General features: G+C 45.0%; 1 protein-coding gene across 3 annotated transcripts in view; it reads right to left on the reverse strand.

Moving 5' to 3' along the window:
* PLA2G7 (phospholipase A2 group VII) overlaps window positions 1-6,017 on the reverse strand; it is a 40,798-nt gene extending 34,781 nt beyond the window's left edge. For 2 of the 3 annotated variants that reach the window (XM_047859409.1, XM_047859408.1), the window contains exon 1: window positions 5,533-5,661. The gene's annotated coding sequence lies outside the window, so the exon portion shown is untranslated. Of the gene's footprint in view, window positions 1-5,532; window positions 5,662-5,839 lie in introns of those variants that run through there. The other variant, XM_047859411.1, reaches the window with a different exon arrangement.
* Window positions 6,018-14,425: the final 8,408 nt, after the last annotated feature.

The raw sequence follows: 14,425 nt of genomic DNA on the forward strand, positions 1-14,425 counted from the left end.
ATAATAAAAATAAAAATAAAAGCATCAGTAAAAAGTTCCAGCCTCAGACTTGCTAGTACTGAAACTCAAAAAGAAAAAAGATAGTACCTAATCTATTAATATCATTTTTGCTCTGCCGTTTTAGCTAAGGGAATCAACACTTCATCTGGACATTGTCTCAAATGAATGCACGACTCTCAAAGGACTTCTGCAAAGTCTCTAAAGCCTCTTATCTTGGGCACAGCAGACACAACTCTTGTGTAATCATTTCACAACCCAAGAAAAAATATAGATTCCAAAAAGCAAGATAAGAGGCAGTTCCCTATTGTGCGAGTAATTTAATAAAACACACGCTCACAAGCGTAAGCACTGAACAGCTGCAAACAAAACGTGATGAACTGATTCTACTCACACGTTGAAAATGTGCACTCACCTGCATCTGGTTTCCAAACGTTTGGTGCCCTACATGGCTTCCAGGCCACAAATGTTAACGGTTACCTAAGATCGCTGGACAGTTTGAGGCCGCGCTGGAAACATATCGGTATATTCCACACCGGTTAAACCCCACCTCACTGAACTGGTCAGGTTTTGAGGACTTCAACAAATGACAGTTTATGCAGAAGGACGATCGCTGAACAATAACCAGACTGATAAGGGAACAAGGCAACAAATCAAAAGAAAAGCTGTTCAAGGCACCAGGGATGTTTACTCTGGGGGAGACATGGATGGCACACGGCCGCCACAGTTCCATGGAAAGAGGACATGTTGTATACACACCCAGACTGGAGAACTCTGTATCAGCAGCCTTTCAACAGCTACCATGTTCAATCAGAGGAGCAATGTAAATGCAGGTCTGGGGACTCCTAGCAAAGACACTGAAAAGGGGACTGTTGCATTGGCTAGAGGTAGAAATGGGATGCACAGGCTGGGCTAGGTAACCCTAAACCTGAGGTTTAAGATCAGAAGTCTGCAAGGGCCAGCCAGGTAACTCAGATGAGCTAAACGGGACGTGCGTGAAAGACAAAAACAGTGGTGGGGTCAGGGGCAAACAAGACCAGCTGAAAAGGAACACCACCACCCTGTTCCAGTTGATTGCTGTCATGTAAAGTTGATAGCTCCATGGTACTAGATTTTCTTCTTTCCAAGAAAAGCCGGGAAACCGTATTTGTATGTACAATCTACTGACTCTATTGATTTTTAAAAGATAGCGGCTAATTCAACATTTCAAAACATTATGGAAGTCAAAGAGAATAATTAGTCGTCTCTAGGAGAAACTATAATCTCTCCCTCAAAGATGCCCCCATTACTCCCAACCCCAAGGGGAGATACAGATCCCACAATTATTGTCATATTTTGTCTGCAGTTTGAATCACCAGACTGGCCACCTCAAGCTAAAATCAGATGCCCGAGCCAATAAATAATTCATGGGGTCTGGGGCGCCTGGGTGGCTCAGTCGGTTGAGTGTCCGACTTCGGCTCAGGTCATGATCTCCCGGTTTGTGAGTTCAAGCCCCACGTCCGGCTCTGTGCTGACAGCTCGGAGCCTGGAGCCTGCTTCCGATTCTGTGTCTCCCTCTCTCTCTGCCCCTCTCCTGCTCGTGCTCTGTCTCTCTCTCTCAAAAATAAATAGACATTAAAAAAATAATTAATGGGGTCTGGCAAATGAAGATAAATGACAGCCCATTCCCAGAGCAGAATCCTCCACTGCACATGGTGTAAATGAGGAAGGACTTCTATTTCCTTGTAAACAGATACATCTCCTCTTAGTATGTTGCATGTCAAAACGAGGCAGGAAAGAGAAATAGCGTTGCCTCATTGTGGCAGTTAGTTGTCCCGTCCCTGAGACGGTCATCCCTACCCCAGTTGGTAAACAACTTTGAAACTCCTCCCTGGCCCTCTAATATTTAGTCAGTTATCAATCAGGGAAAGTTCAAGAGTCCCCTCTGAGAGAGAATGCTTCACTAAGGGAAGCAATTCCTATTCAACTCTGGGTCACAGCCCTCTCCGGAAATTCTGCTGCCACGAATAGACTTTCAATTATCAACAGACCTTTGCACTCAGATCTCTGCATACAGCCCTATCCAGGACAAAAGGAAATCTGCTAACTTCCTTGTGAACTGTTTTCAGCTTCAAATACTCTGTTTTGAACTTTACCCCATCACATTCGACTCCTCACTCGCATCCTTTTGCTCCACTCTGAGATGGCGCGTGTAATTGGTAACTCTTAGTTGAGATATTCCAATCTTCTGAGCAGATCAAGGTATTTTTTACGTGCAATGCACATAATTTCTTGTAACGAGTAAAGTAAGTGAAAAGGATGAAATCTATGGTAAACTTCTTGAAAACGAAGCACAGAAAATTCCAAGTAACGCGGCATTAGCACATAATGCCAGTAATAAAGTCTTACCCTTAAGAGCATAATCAATCGCTAGCTTATTTATTTTTACAAGCTAAGTGGACCAGGCGTAGCAATGGCATCCCCACCAAGTAAAAGGGAAGTTTGAGAGAAAAACATTAAGGAACTTCCTACTCTGCTTCCCCAAACAGCTTCTGCCCACCTACGGCTACCGTCATCTTCCAGGTCACCATAAAAAGCCTGGGGCTAGTCTCCTTCTTGCCCCTCTTTCCCTGCAATCCATTCTTCACAAGGCACCGAGAGTAACTTCTGAGGGAACGTTAAGTCTATTATGGCACGCCCCTGCTTTCGGTTTACCACTGCCCTTGAAGTCCAGACAGTGTGCCCGAGCCCAAGAGGCTCTGCATGACCTGGCCCCTGGCCCTCAACCTGACTCCTTCGTTCTCTTCCCTCGCCCTGTTCCAGCCACGCTGCCCTCCGACTATGTCTGGAACACACTGAGCTCGTGGTCAGAGCTGTGTGATTGCAGTTCCTTCACCAGAACAACCTGTCAATGTTCTGGGAGCTCATCTCAAGGCCATCTCTCAGAAAAATCTCTCCTGAAAACCCAATCTAAGAAGCTGGGCCTCTCCCACCATCTCTGTCCCTGTCTCTGTCTCTCTATCTTCCTCCCTCCTTCTTTCTCTCTTTCTCTCACACACACACTCATCACAGTACTCTACCACAGCACTCTGTTGCCTTTGCTTTAAAACACCTAGTGGTATGGGGTGCCTGGGTGGCTCGTCAGTTAAGCGTCTGACTTTGGCTCAGGTCATGATCTCACAGTCTGTGGGTTCGAGCCCCGCATCGGGCTCTGTGCTGACAGCTCAGAGCCTGGAGCCTGCTTCCGATTCTGTGTCTCCCTCTCTCTCTGGCCCTCCCCTGCTCATGTTCTGTCTCTCTCTGTCGCAAAAATAAATAAAAACATTTAAAAAAAATTAAAAAAAAACACCTAGTGGTATCTGAATTTACCTTGCTCATCCCTCGATTCTAGAAAGTGAACTCTCTGAGAACAGAGACCACATCTGTCTTATTCACTGTTCTATACTCAGTGCCAGGCACACAGTAAGTGCTCAATAAATATGTCTTGACATCAATGAAGGAATGCACAAACTTGTATGAGGAATCAACTAGCCCACTGAATCCAATCACTATTGATTCTTAGAGCTGATTTTTTTCTTTCTCAACTAAGTTTCTTTTTTTTTTAAAAATGACAAGCCCATATATATCAGACTGTTTCGATTACTGTGTTATGAGTCATACCTGTAAAATGGAGCAAAGTGACAGTGAAGGTACATAATAAGTGCCTGGCTTCATAGAGGGAGGCCATAAGAATCTGCTGCCCGTCCCTTCAAAACACAAAGGCTCCTCAGAATTCTGGTACAGTGCAGTTTTAGAACCAGACATTCCCCTTCAATTGCCCTTCACTCAATACTTTCTCTTCAATGCTTCACTTTAATGTAAATTTCTCAATACCTCCAGAGGTCAGTCTAGCCAATAACCATGGATCTTGGGGGGGAAAAAAAAGGTTCATCAACCTTCAGATGAATCAAAGTACAAATAACCTGATGATCACCTTCCTTTCCAGGAAATAATCCGTTTTCTGGGGTGTCACTGAAAGGAATACAGATTCCTAAGCTCCGGTGACATTCCCAAGGGTTCCACTCGTGTTGCTCAGGTACCTGGTCAGCACTTGTCTCAATGCTCTACGATGAGACTCTCAAAACAGTATGGTAAAACCTAACTGGGTAGGGAAGGCGTACTCCTCACTACTGAAGTTCAAAGGGCACGGACATGCAATGGACAGGAAATGAGGAACCAGCTGTCCAGGGCTCTCTTTACAGGAAAGCCTTGGGGTGCTGGGCAAACCCCTTCGACACCTTGGAAAGGATTTCTCTACTGTAACATGAGTGGCTGAACCAGATTAATATCCCTCACAATTCATAGTGTCCGCCTTGAGTACAAAGAGTCCCGTTCAACGAAGAGCATCACCATGCCATCCACGGCGGCAACCCCTGCGCGGATGTCTGGGGACGGGAGAGAACCTACAGTGCCCACACGCAATGAGTGGAGGCTGGGAAATCCAAGGAGGTAGGTTCCCACCAGCTTCTAGGAGACCACCAGAATTCCCTGCCTGAGGAGATCTGTGGGGTGCTAGCAGCTCACCAGTCCCTTGTGGTGGCCAATACCTAATGCCCTGGTCTCCTGAGTTCAAGGGGAGCCCAAGATTTGGTCCTGAGCCTTTTGGGATTGTCCACACTTTAAGGGATACGCTTTCCAGCTCCTACTCCCATACCAGTCTCCCAGCTCAGGATTCTCGCCTGGGTCAAAGGTAATTTGCACAAGTCTGATTTGTTCACACAAATCTCTCCCAAACCTGAGCTCACGTGTCCTTCAAAAATGGTGAGCTCCCCTTTATGAACCCTACACACCTCTCCTTCCTCCTGCCTCATCACCTCTGCAGCAACCGCAAGAACCAAAGACCTGAATGAAAGCCTGACCTTTTCGTTCTCTGGGGCTAGAAACTGCTACCAGAAGCTCCAGAGTATGATGGGAGGAGAATGCTCTCTGCTGTCTGGTTTTGTGTGACTTTCTACAAGCAAGCTTCCCCTTTACTCTGGGTAGAGCCGGGGTAATGGTGGCTGAAGGGGTGGGGGTGGGGGCGGCGGGGGGAGGCGTGGGACCCGCGGAGCCTGTGAGCAAAGCAGAGGTAGTGCTTTTTATTACCCTAGTGGTACGGCAGCTACTCGGAACTGGGCTCTGGAAAACGCCACACGCCCCAAAGAGAAGTGTCCGTTTTGTCCCGGCACAGGAGACCTAGAGATAAGAAACCTCCCCGTGTCCCCTGATTCCCTCTGGGCACCGAATTCTTAGGTTAGGAGGGTTGCCTCCTCGGTGGGGTGGGGGTGGGGGAACAGGCGTGGGAGAACTGGGCTCCAATTCCGTGACCCTCCCCGCAAAGATCCCAGCTCGCTGTCGCCAGGCGGCAGGGACGGCGAGCCGACCCCGGGCAGGATGCGGCGCGGCTCCCCCCCTCCCCCCCACCCCCCCACACCCCCACCCTCCCGACGCCCGTGGCCGCTCCGGGATCGCCGGCCTCCCGCGCCGGGGCCGCGAGGGTCCGGCCCGAGCCCGGCGCGCCCCGCGTTCGCTCCTCACCCGGGCGCTGCGGTGAGCTGCACGTCTGAACCAGGAGCCCTGGACCGCTCCTCGCCGCCAGCGCTGCAGTTCCCCCGGGGCGCGCGCGGCGGGCGGGTGGGCTGCGCGCAGGTTTTGCCCTCGGTCCGCCCCGGTGGGGGGTGGGGAGGGACGGGGCGGAGCGTGTGGCCGCCGGCCTCCCATAGGCAGAGGCGCGTGGGAAGCCAGCGCGCTCGAGCGCACCCAGCACCCTCCCCGCGGCCCCGGGGTCCCGCACCCCGCACCCGCTGGATAACGCCACACGCCCCGGGGACGGACCCGGACATGCCTCGGGTGGGTGCTGTGCCGCCCAATTTCTGTTCCCAGACTCCGGCCTGATCAGATCCGCTCCCTGCTGCACTCCGCATCCAGCCAACCTTGTCTGTCCTGCTCACTTTCCAGGCACTCTGCTTCCATCTGTAATCCCAAATAGCCTGCGCCTTCCTCATTTCCCGACCCTTGTGCGTTCGACTCCGACTCGGACACACGTGGGCTGCGCTCAGGTTTGGAAAGCCTGCCACTGTGTCGGTTTCATTTCTGCGTGGAGATGCGGGGGAGGGCCATCAGAAGAGCATTTATGACGGGAAACGTAAGAAGGGCCAATCTCGTAGCTCAATTTAACGCAATTATTTGGGGTTTAGCTGACATTTCCTCCGTTTCCCAATGCCTTCTCCTCAATCTGCTTTCTAATGAAAACATACTCATTTGAAACTTCATTTAGAGACTCGGGGAAAATAGTTTGAAATTCCTGCGTGGCATTATTAAAGTTCTGTAGGTTTAAAATAGTGATTTTTGGTTTTGGGTGAGGTGACCGAATGACTCTGGGCACGGTTTTGTTTTGTTTTGTTTTGTTTTGTTTTTTCCCTTAAATCCCTTCTGCTTCTCAGTTTCCTCACCAGTAAAATGGAGATAATCAAAACACATCAGTCGACGGCCTCTTGGAAGAATGAAATGCCTGTGCATGTGAAATGCAAGGACAAAGCAGTCACCTGGGAAACAGTCACACTGTTATCTCGTATCAGTATCTTTAAAGAAGCAGGCACTTATTTAAACCTAGCAGTAGATGAAAATTTAAATAAAATTTGATCAGCTTAACGACATTTTCCTGTACTTCCTGGGCTGACCTCCTGTGAAGCAAACTGTCCCAGAATATTCATGGAAAAGAGTACATGTGCCCTACGTGCGAGATCTCTAAGGACCTCAAGACCTGATGAAGAAGCTGGAAACTCAGCATCACACCTAAAAATGTGGTGGGCTTTGAAAGCGGGTCTGGAAGGCGAGTATGAAATATTGTATTTGTTTCTTTCAGTGCCAGCCAGCTCTATGCTTTTCCCATCGTAATAAGATCAGATTCTCTGATGGGATGACAGTGGTTGGCATTTTATAGGTTAGTGCCCTGAGAAAATACCCAGTGTAGGGTTGCCAGATTTAGCAACAAAAAACAAAAAACAAAAAATAAAAACAGGATACCCAGTTAAAGGGAATTTCAGATAAACAACAAAAGCTAAAAAGCTTTATATATATGTATAAGTAGGTTCCATGGGACTTGGAAACAAATGAGCAGAGAAAGGGAATCCCAAGATGACAGCTAGGCCTAGCCTGGAAGCCAACCCATCCTGATGAAAATAATAAGCTAGAGGAGAAAATGGGATTCAATAAAACTGAAGATATGACTGGGAACTTGGAAACCCCTGAAGCTCTTAGCTGGTGACAGAATGCAAAAAAAAAAAAAAAAAAATTAACAGATTGTGGGGGGAATAAGCTTAGAAATTCCCTGGCTTACACCAATGGGTTACCAAGGCATAAATAAATACAAAGCCATAGGATGCCCACACACTGAGCTCACAAGATTAGGAGAATAAGGATAGAGAAAGGGGGCTTAGGCCCCCAGAATGGGGTGGGGGAGCGGTGCAGAGCCCCCACGATAGAGAGGGAGGGGCAAAGGCCTCAAAATAAGGGCACAAAGGTGCCCAATACATAGGTATATGAAATAAACAAGATTAGGTATTCAGGGTGGAAGCACCCCCCAATTTAGTACTATAACATCAGGAAGATGCTATCTTAGTACTTAGATATTAGTACTATCTTTACAGGAAGAAAGGACCAAGTTAGGTAAACAGGTAAATTGGGCTATAGACCACTGTGCTGCAGGTAAGCAGCCCAGAGCAGAGATGATTAACAAAAGAAAAGATGCCTTGTTAATTCTGAGGTCACGTGTCCTACCTGTCCCATCCGCTGGGCTAGCTAAGATAAACAAGGGGGGGTGCCTCATGTCTTCTGTAAACAACCTTCTACCTGACTGCCCAGTGTCAGGATTTTGCTTTGTATTAACCCAAATCCCTAACCCCGAATATCTTCAAGACCTCTTCCCTCACATCCACAAGTTAATGTTCACAGATTCATCGTCTCTTTGTGCACACCCATCACCATGTTTGTAAGCCTTCTGATCCTAATAAAAATGGGGCAAGTACCCTTATTTGAAGCTCTTGTCTTTTCCTGGACGTTAGCCATCTCTTGCTTTTCATCCTGCATCCTGCTCTTTTGCTGGCCGAAAGAGAACTTCAGACTTAGAGTCTATGACAAAAAAGAAAATTAATTAAATTTAAAAATTTAAAAATTATCCTTTGGATAAATACCTAGTAGTGCAAAAATGTTGATTCAAAGAGGCACATTCACCCCAATGTTTATAGTAGCACTATCAACAATAGCCAAATCATGGAAGGAACTCAAATGTCCATCAACTGATGAATGGATAAAGAAGATGAATAAGGAAGATGGAACATTAATCAGTGATAAACAAGAATGAAATCTTGCCATTTGCTACAATGTGGATGTAACTAGAATATATTATGCTAAGGGAAATAAGTCAATCAGAGAAAGATAAATATCATATGATTTCACCCATATGTGAAATGAAAACAAAGCAGATGAACATAGGGGAAGGGAAGGAAAAATAAGATAAGAACAAAGAAGGAGGCAAACCATAATAGACTCTTAAATACAGAGAACAAACTGGGGGTTATTGGAGGTGGGTGGGGTGGGGTGGGGCTGAGCTAAATGGGTGATGGGCATTAAGGAGGGCACTTGTTGGGATGAGCACTAGGTGTTATAGGTAAGTGATGAATCACTACATTCTATTCCTGAAATCTTTATTAAACTGTATGTTAACTAACTTGGATTTAAATAAAATTTAAAAAATAAAATAAAATAAAAGTAGGAGCTCCAAGAGAGGAATTGTCCAGGAAAGGCCTAACGCTAGTGTGACACAGCTTACAATAGATTGATTTTGAACTACTGAGTGGTATCTAAATATAGAAACTATATTTAAACCAGAAATCCAAGAATATACCTCTCTGAATGGCCCAAAGAAAAAAATATGAGCAGTGTGCTCTATTAGACTATTGGAGACAATATTCAGATAGTCTAATAATGGGAACATTGCTTATTGGTTTTCAACTTTAAAAATTTTTTTTTTCAACGTTTATTTATTTTTGGGACAGAGAGAGACAGAGCATGAATGGGCAAGGGGCAGAGAGAGAGGGAGACACAGAATCGGAAACAGGCTCCAGGCTCTGAGCCATCAGCCCAGAGCCTGACGCGGGGCTCAAACTCACGGACCGCGAGATCGTGACCTGACTGAAGTCGGACGCTTAACCGACTGCGCCACCCAGGCGCCCCTGTTTTCAACTTTTAGAATCACCTTATAAACAAGCCAAAGTAGAATAAACTATGATTACACAAGAAAATGTAAATAGATTAATTTTTAAATGTAAAAATAAAGGTAGGTAGGTAGAAGGAAATAGAACTGGGGAGGAGGGTGGAGAGAAGGTTGGGTTACTAAGGGTCTCATTTTAGAAAATCGAGAGATTCTGTCTACAGTTGGTAGGACAGAAATAAAGTTCTGGATGTATAGCAATGCTGCAGAGGAGAGAACAAGTAGACAGCATGAATATACAGAAGTAATTCTATCAGGAGGCTCAGGGAAGAGAAAAGATAGGGCCGGTGTGTTTGTGAGCCAAATGCTCACTCTCTTAGTAGAAATTAGATAGATAGTGCCTAAGATGACCCACTAAGAAATAATAGTACCAGGTATTATTTTGGAAACACAGGGAGATCACCAAAAATCCAACAAGAAACACTGTTAAGATTGATTATCTTTGGGGAATTAGACTGGGGTAGGGATGGAAGAGTCTGACTTTTCTGTTCTAGTACTTCTTTTCTGTTCTAGAACACCTTAACAATTTGAAGTATGTGCATGATTACATTGAATAAATATTTAAAATTTTTTAAAATAGGCATTTGTGCAAAGGAAGGCTTCACAGACAGTGGCTTTTGTGAATGAGTGGGAGGTCATCTGGAAGAAAGAAAGCAAGAGCACATAGAATGCTGGAACAGAATGTAGAACTGTATGAGCAAAGGCACAGGGACCTAAAGGTGAATGACGTTCCTTGGGAATGCCAAGTTCCCCACTGTGGCAAGCATCAGGTGTACAGATGGGGTGGGCCAGAAGTTAAGGATGACAAGATAAGCTGGGATTACTATAAGAGTCTTCCGAGTGAGGCAATGAGGTGTAGAGTGTGAGCTCCTTAAGGACAAGAACTCTGTCATTTTTATTCCCCTGCATCCAGTACAGAGCCTAGCACACAGTAGTTGCCCTCTGGAATATTTAAATGAATGCAAAACATCGTGAGGCAATGGGAAACCATCAACATTTGTAAGCAGAGCAGTAGCATTACTGATTTTTGGAAAACAATACTAAAAAAAATTGAGATTGGAGAAATTGAAAACAGGGGATGAATTGGGAGGCTATGGGGTGAAAGGTGGTGATATAAACTGGGATAGTGACAGTGGGAACTGAGGTAGGAAGATCTACTTAAGGGATATCAGCAACGTATAAAGGATAAAGCAGAGGGATGAGTCCAAAATGGCCCCGAGACCTCTAGTGGGGAAACCAGGTAGATGATAGAGCCATTAATTGAGAAAGGAAAAGCAGGAAGAGGAGCAGGTTGTTGAAAGTGAGATAATAAATGCAGTTCTGTACACATTGAGTTTGAAAGACTTGAAGATGATGTTTTTAAATTGTGAGTCTTGAACCTTTAATGGCTTATTAAATGTACTTAGTGAGTTGAGACACATATTTTTGAACGAAATGAAACGTGATAGATTTCAAAGTATGTCACATGTGATAAGGTTATGTTGTTTCACAGAACAACTTTGTTCCAATCGTATACATATTCAGGTAACTGACATAGAATGCGTTTTCTACCATATGTTAAAAAATAATGTTTGAGAGCCTTTGGCCTTGGATACCAGGCAGAACGAGTGGGGGTGTGGAGTTGACTTATTCCTGTTCAACCCCTGCCTGTGCACATCTCTTTCCAGCTCTGTAGTCAGTGACTTCGCTCTGATAGCTTGAGATCAGCCATAGGGAGGGCTTCATGTCACAGAAATCAGCAAACACTACAAAATGATCCTTTCTTCCAGTGAACTAGCACATCTGGGTGGAACCATCTCCTGGGCCGTTAGTTGTGCGGGTCCGAAACTCAGTCTCAAACCTGGGCAGAAGTCATTTATTTGGAAGTGAAAATGCTGAGAACTCATGGGATTGGCCATCAAGGGTTTGCAGAGAGAGCAGAGGTGGAAGAATCTAAAGAACATCACAGTCATGGACGGTAGGGGGAGGAGAAGCTGGTGAATGAAATTGAGACAGGCTAGTCACAGTGCGGATAGAAAATGGGAAAGAGAAGCTCTGTGGAATCAAGAGAGGAAAGAGGTTTTAAAAGGTAAGTAAGACCAACACTGTTGAGGAGATAGAAGGAATGAAGGCTGAGGAAAGGGTCATGAGGCTTAGCAATTAGAAAGACGTGGTGACCCCTAAAACTAACAGTATCATGACTGAGGGGTGAAGTCAGAGTCTGTAAGGAGTAGAAATGCAGATGCAAAGACAATGAGTGTAGACTACTTTTAAGATAGTTGATGGAGAAGAAAAGGAAGGAGATACGGCTGTGAGTTGGGTAACAGTAAAGCATGAAGAGAGTGATAATGTGGGAGATGGTCCTGGGCTCTGTCTGAGGCTGTTTGAAGCTTTCTGAGCCCCATGGTGGCTGGAATTCACTCCTTAGTCATGGAGTCAGTCTGTCTGGTGATGTGCATTCCCGGATGATGTTTGCTCTTCCAGGAACTAGACCAGAGTGGCGGCTTATCTGGTCTTGCAAAATTAGACAGCAGATTGACCAAAGGCAGAGAAAATGAGGGAACTGATGGTAATTTGAAAAGAGATTTTTTTTTCTAGTTAAGATGAAATAATACATTCCTGTTGTTAGAAATCTAAACAAAACAGCAAACGTAGGAAGCGGGTGGGTCACGCAACCCCAACTTCACGAAGTAGTTATTTAACATTTGGTGCATATCTTCCTGACATTTTTTTCCAGACATACTGCGGTAATTAAGAAGGCTGAGTCAGACAGAGCTGGGCTTGAATCCAGTTCTACCTTGACTAGCTCTCAAGGCCTTTGGCAACTTCCGTGCCCTTGTAACCCTTCAGTTTCCTAATCTGTAAAGCAGAAATAAGAATAGTATTTGTATCACAAGGTTGCAGTAAGAACTGAAAGGGATAATGCATGTAAATTGCTTAGGACAATACTAGGCAAGCATTTGAAATACATATGCTTGTGTATGTATGTGAACATACACATTGTACGTATATATGTACAGTAAGACCTTGGTTTGGAAGCATAATTCATTCCAGAAACGTGCTGGTAATCCAAAGCACTTGTATATCAAAGCAAATTTCCCCATAAGCAATAATGGAATGCAGACAATTCCTTCCACAACCTAAAAATACTCACACAAAAAATGATTACAATACTATAATATAATACAAAATAATAAAGAAGATACATAATAGAAAGAGAAATAAACAGCACTTACCTTTGAAAACCTTCCTGGAGGGTGTGAGGGAGATAAGAGAGAGGAGGGTTACTGTGTAGGAGATCTTTCACTATCACTAATGGAATCACTGCTGTCTATCGGCTCAGTGGAATCTTTCCCATTTTGTGCAACTTTAGCAAGGAACCTATCTAATGACGTTGGTTTTGCCTCCCTTTGAGGCTTTCGCAGAAATGTGACATTGCCTTGTCCTTAAACAGATTCACCGCTCTCACTGCTACAGCCTTATTCGGGTGGTGCTTTCCTACAGAATTTTGCACTGTTTCTCACATTTTACACATCTCCCTAATCTCATTTGAAGTGAAGGATTCAGTTCCTCTGCAGACAAGGTCGAGATATAGACTTCTTATAAAATCTTGCAATTTTAGGGGCACCTGGGTGGCGCAGTCGGTTAAGCGTCCGACTTCAGCCGGGTCACGATCTCGCGGTCCGGGAGTTCGAGCCCCGCGTCAGGCTCTGGGCTGATGGCTCGGAGCCTGGAGCCTGCTTCCAGTTCTGTGTCTCCCTCTCTCTCTGCCCCTCCCCCGTTCATGCTCTGTCTCTCTCTGTCCCAAAAATAAATAAAAACGTTGGAAAAAAAAATTTAAAATTTATTAGAAATGTTTGCTCATCTTGCGGAACACTTGCAGAACAAGCTACTCACAATCCAAGGTTTTACTGTATGTGGGGAAGAGAATTAATATATATAAATGCACACATACATACATAACATGAATAACCAAGAAGAACTGAGAAATATTGGTCACGTGGGTGGGTTGAAAGACAAGAGAGAGGAGGGTTATTATTGTAAGCATTTGACTCTTGGTTTTGGCTCAGGTCATGATCTCATGGTCCATGAGTTCAAGCCCGGCATTGGGCTCCATGCTGTGGGTGCAGAGCCTGCTTGGAATTCTCTCTCTCCCTCTTTCTCTGTCCCTCTCCTGCTTGCTCATGTGCTCCTTTTCTCTGTCTGTCTCTTTTTCTCTCAAAATAAATAAATACATTTTAAAAAAAGATTGATGAGTAATATCCCAAACACCTAGAATAATGCCTGATGCACAAAGGCATTCAACAAATATCTCATTTTTTCCCATCACTCCCAGATGCCAGATCACCATTCTGTCCTCCCCATTGTATTGCCTCCTCACAAGTATTGCTATGAGAACAAAGTCTATATAGGTTTGTTGTTATCAACTTCTTTAGAATTGGAGGGAGGCAGAAGAAAATCAAATCATGGTGTTCTGAGCAGAGGTCAACAGTAAGCAGTAAATATACAATGGAGTGACAAAACGGCCCAGCCAACCCTTGAACTTGTGGTCACTGAGCATCTCTTATATATCCTGAGTTTAGTTAGGGTGGGGATTGTGGGGAATAAGTTTAGGAATTCCCTGAACTTGCACCAATGGGTTAAGAAGGTTTAGGTTGAAAGCATCTGAGATTAGGTAAACAGAGCAGAAGCGCCCCCAACATAGTACAAAAGCAGAAAGCTGCTTTCACAGGAAGGGAGGTCCAGAATAGGTAAACAGGTAGACAGGGCCATAGACCTCAGTAGGGTGAAACTGACTGGAGTAGGGCTAATTAGCAAAAGTAAGGTGCCTTGTGGACCCATGCTCTGTCTTACCCCTAGGCAAGCTACGATAAACAGAAGGCTCTCCTTGTGCCTGTGGTAAACAACCATCGGCCCAGTGCCAGGATTTTGTTTTGTATTGACCCAAACCCCTATCACAGGATATCTTCAAAACCCCCTTTCTCTCACACACATGAGTTAATGTTCGTGGTTTCATGGTCTCTTTCTGCACGTCCGTCATGTTTGTAGGCCTTCTGATCCTAATAAAAATAGAGCAAGGACCCTTACTTGGGGCTCTTGTCTCCTCCCAGACATTACATCCTCTCTCACATTTTAATTCTGTGTCCGCTCTCTTGCTGGACAAGAGAGAACTTCAGGCTC

Source organism: Prionailurus viverrinus, chromosome B2 (assembly GCF_022837055.1).
Source record: "Prionailurus viverrinus isolate Anna chromosome B2, UM_Priviv_1.0, whole genome shotgun sequence".
NCBI classification, from domain to species: domain Eukaryota; kingdom Metazoa; phylum Chordata; class Mammalia; order Carnivora; family Felidae; genus Prionailurus; species Prionailurus viverrinus.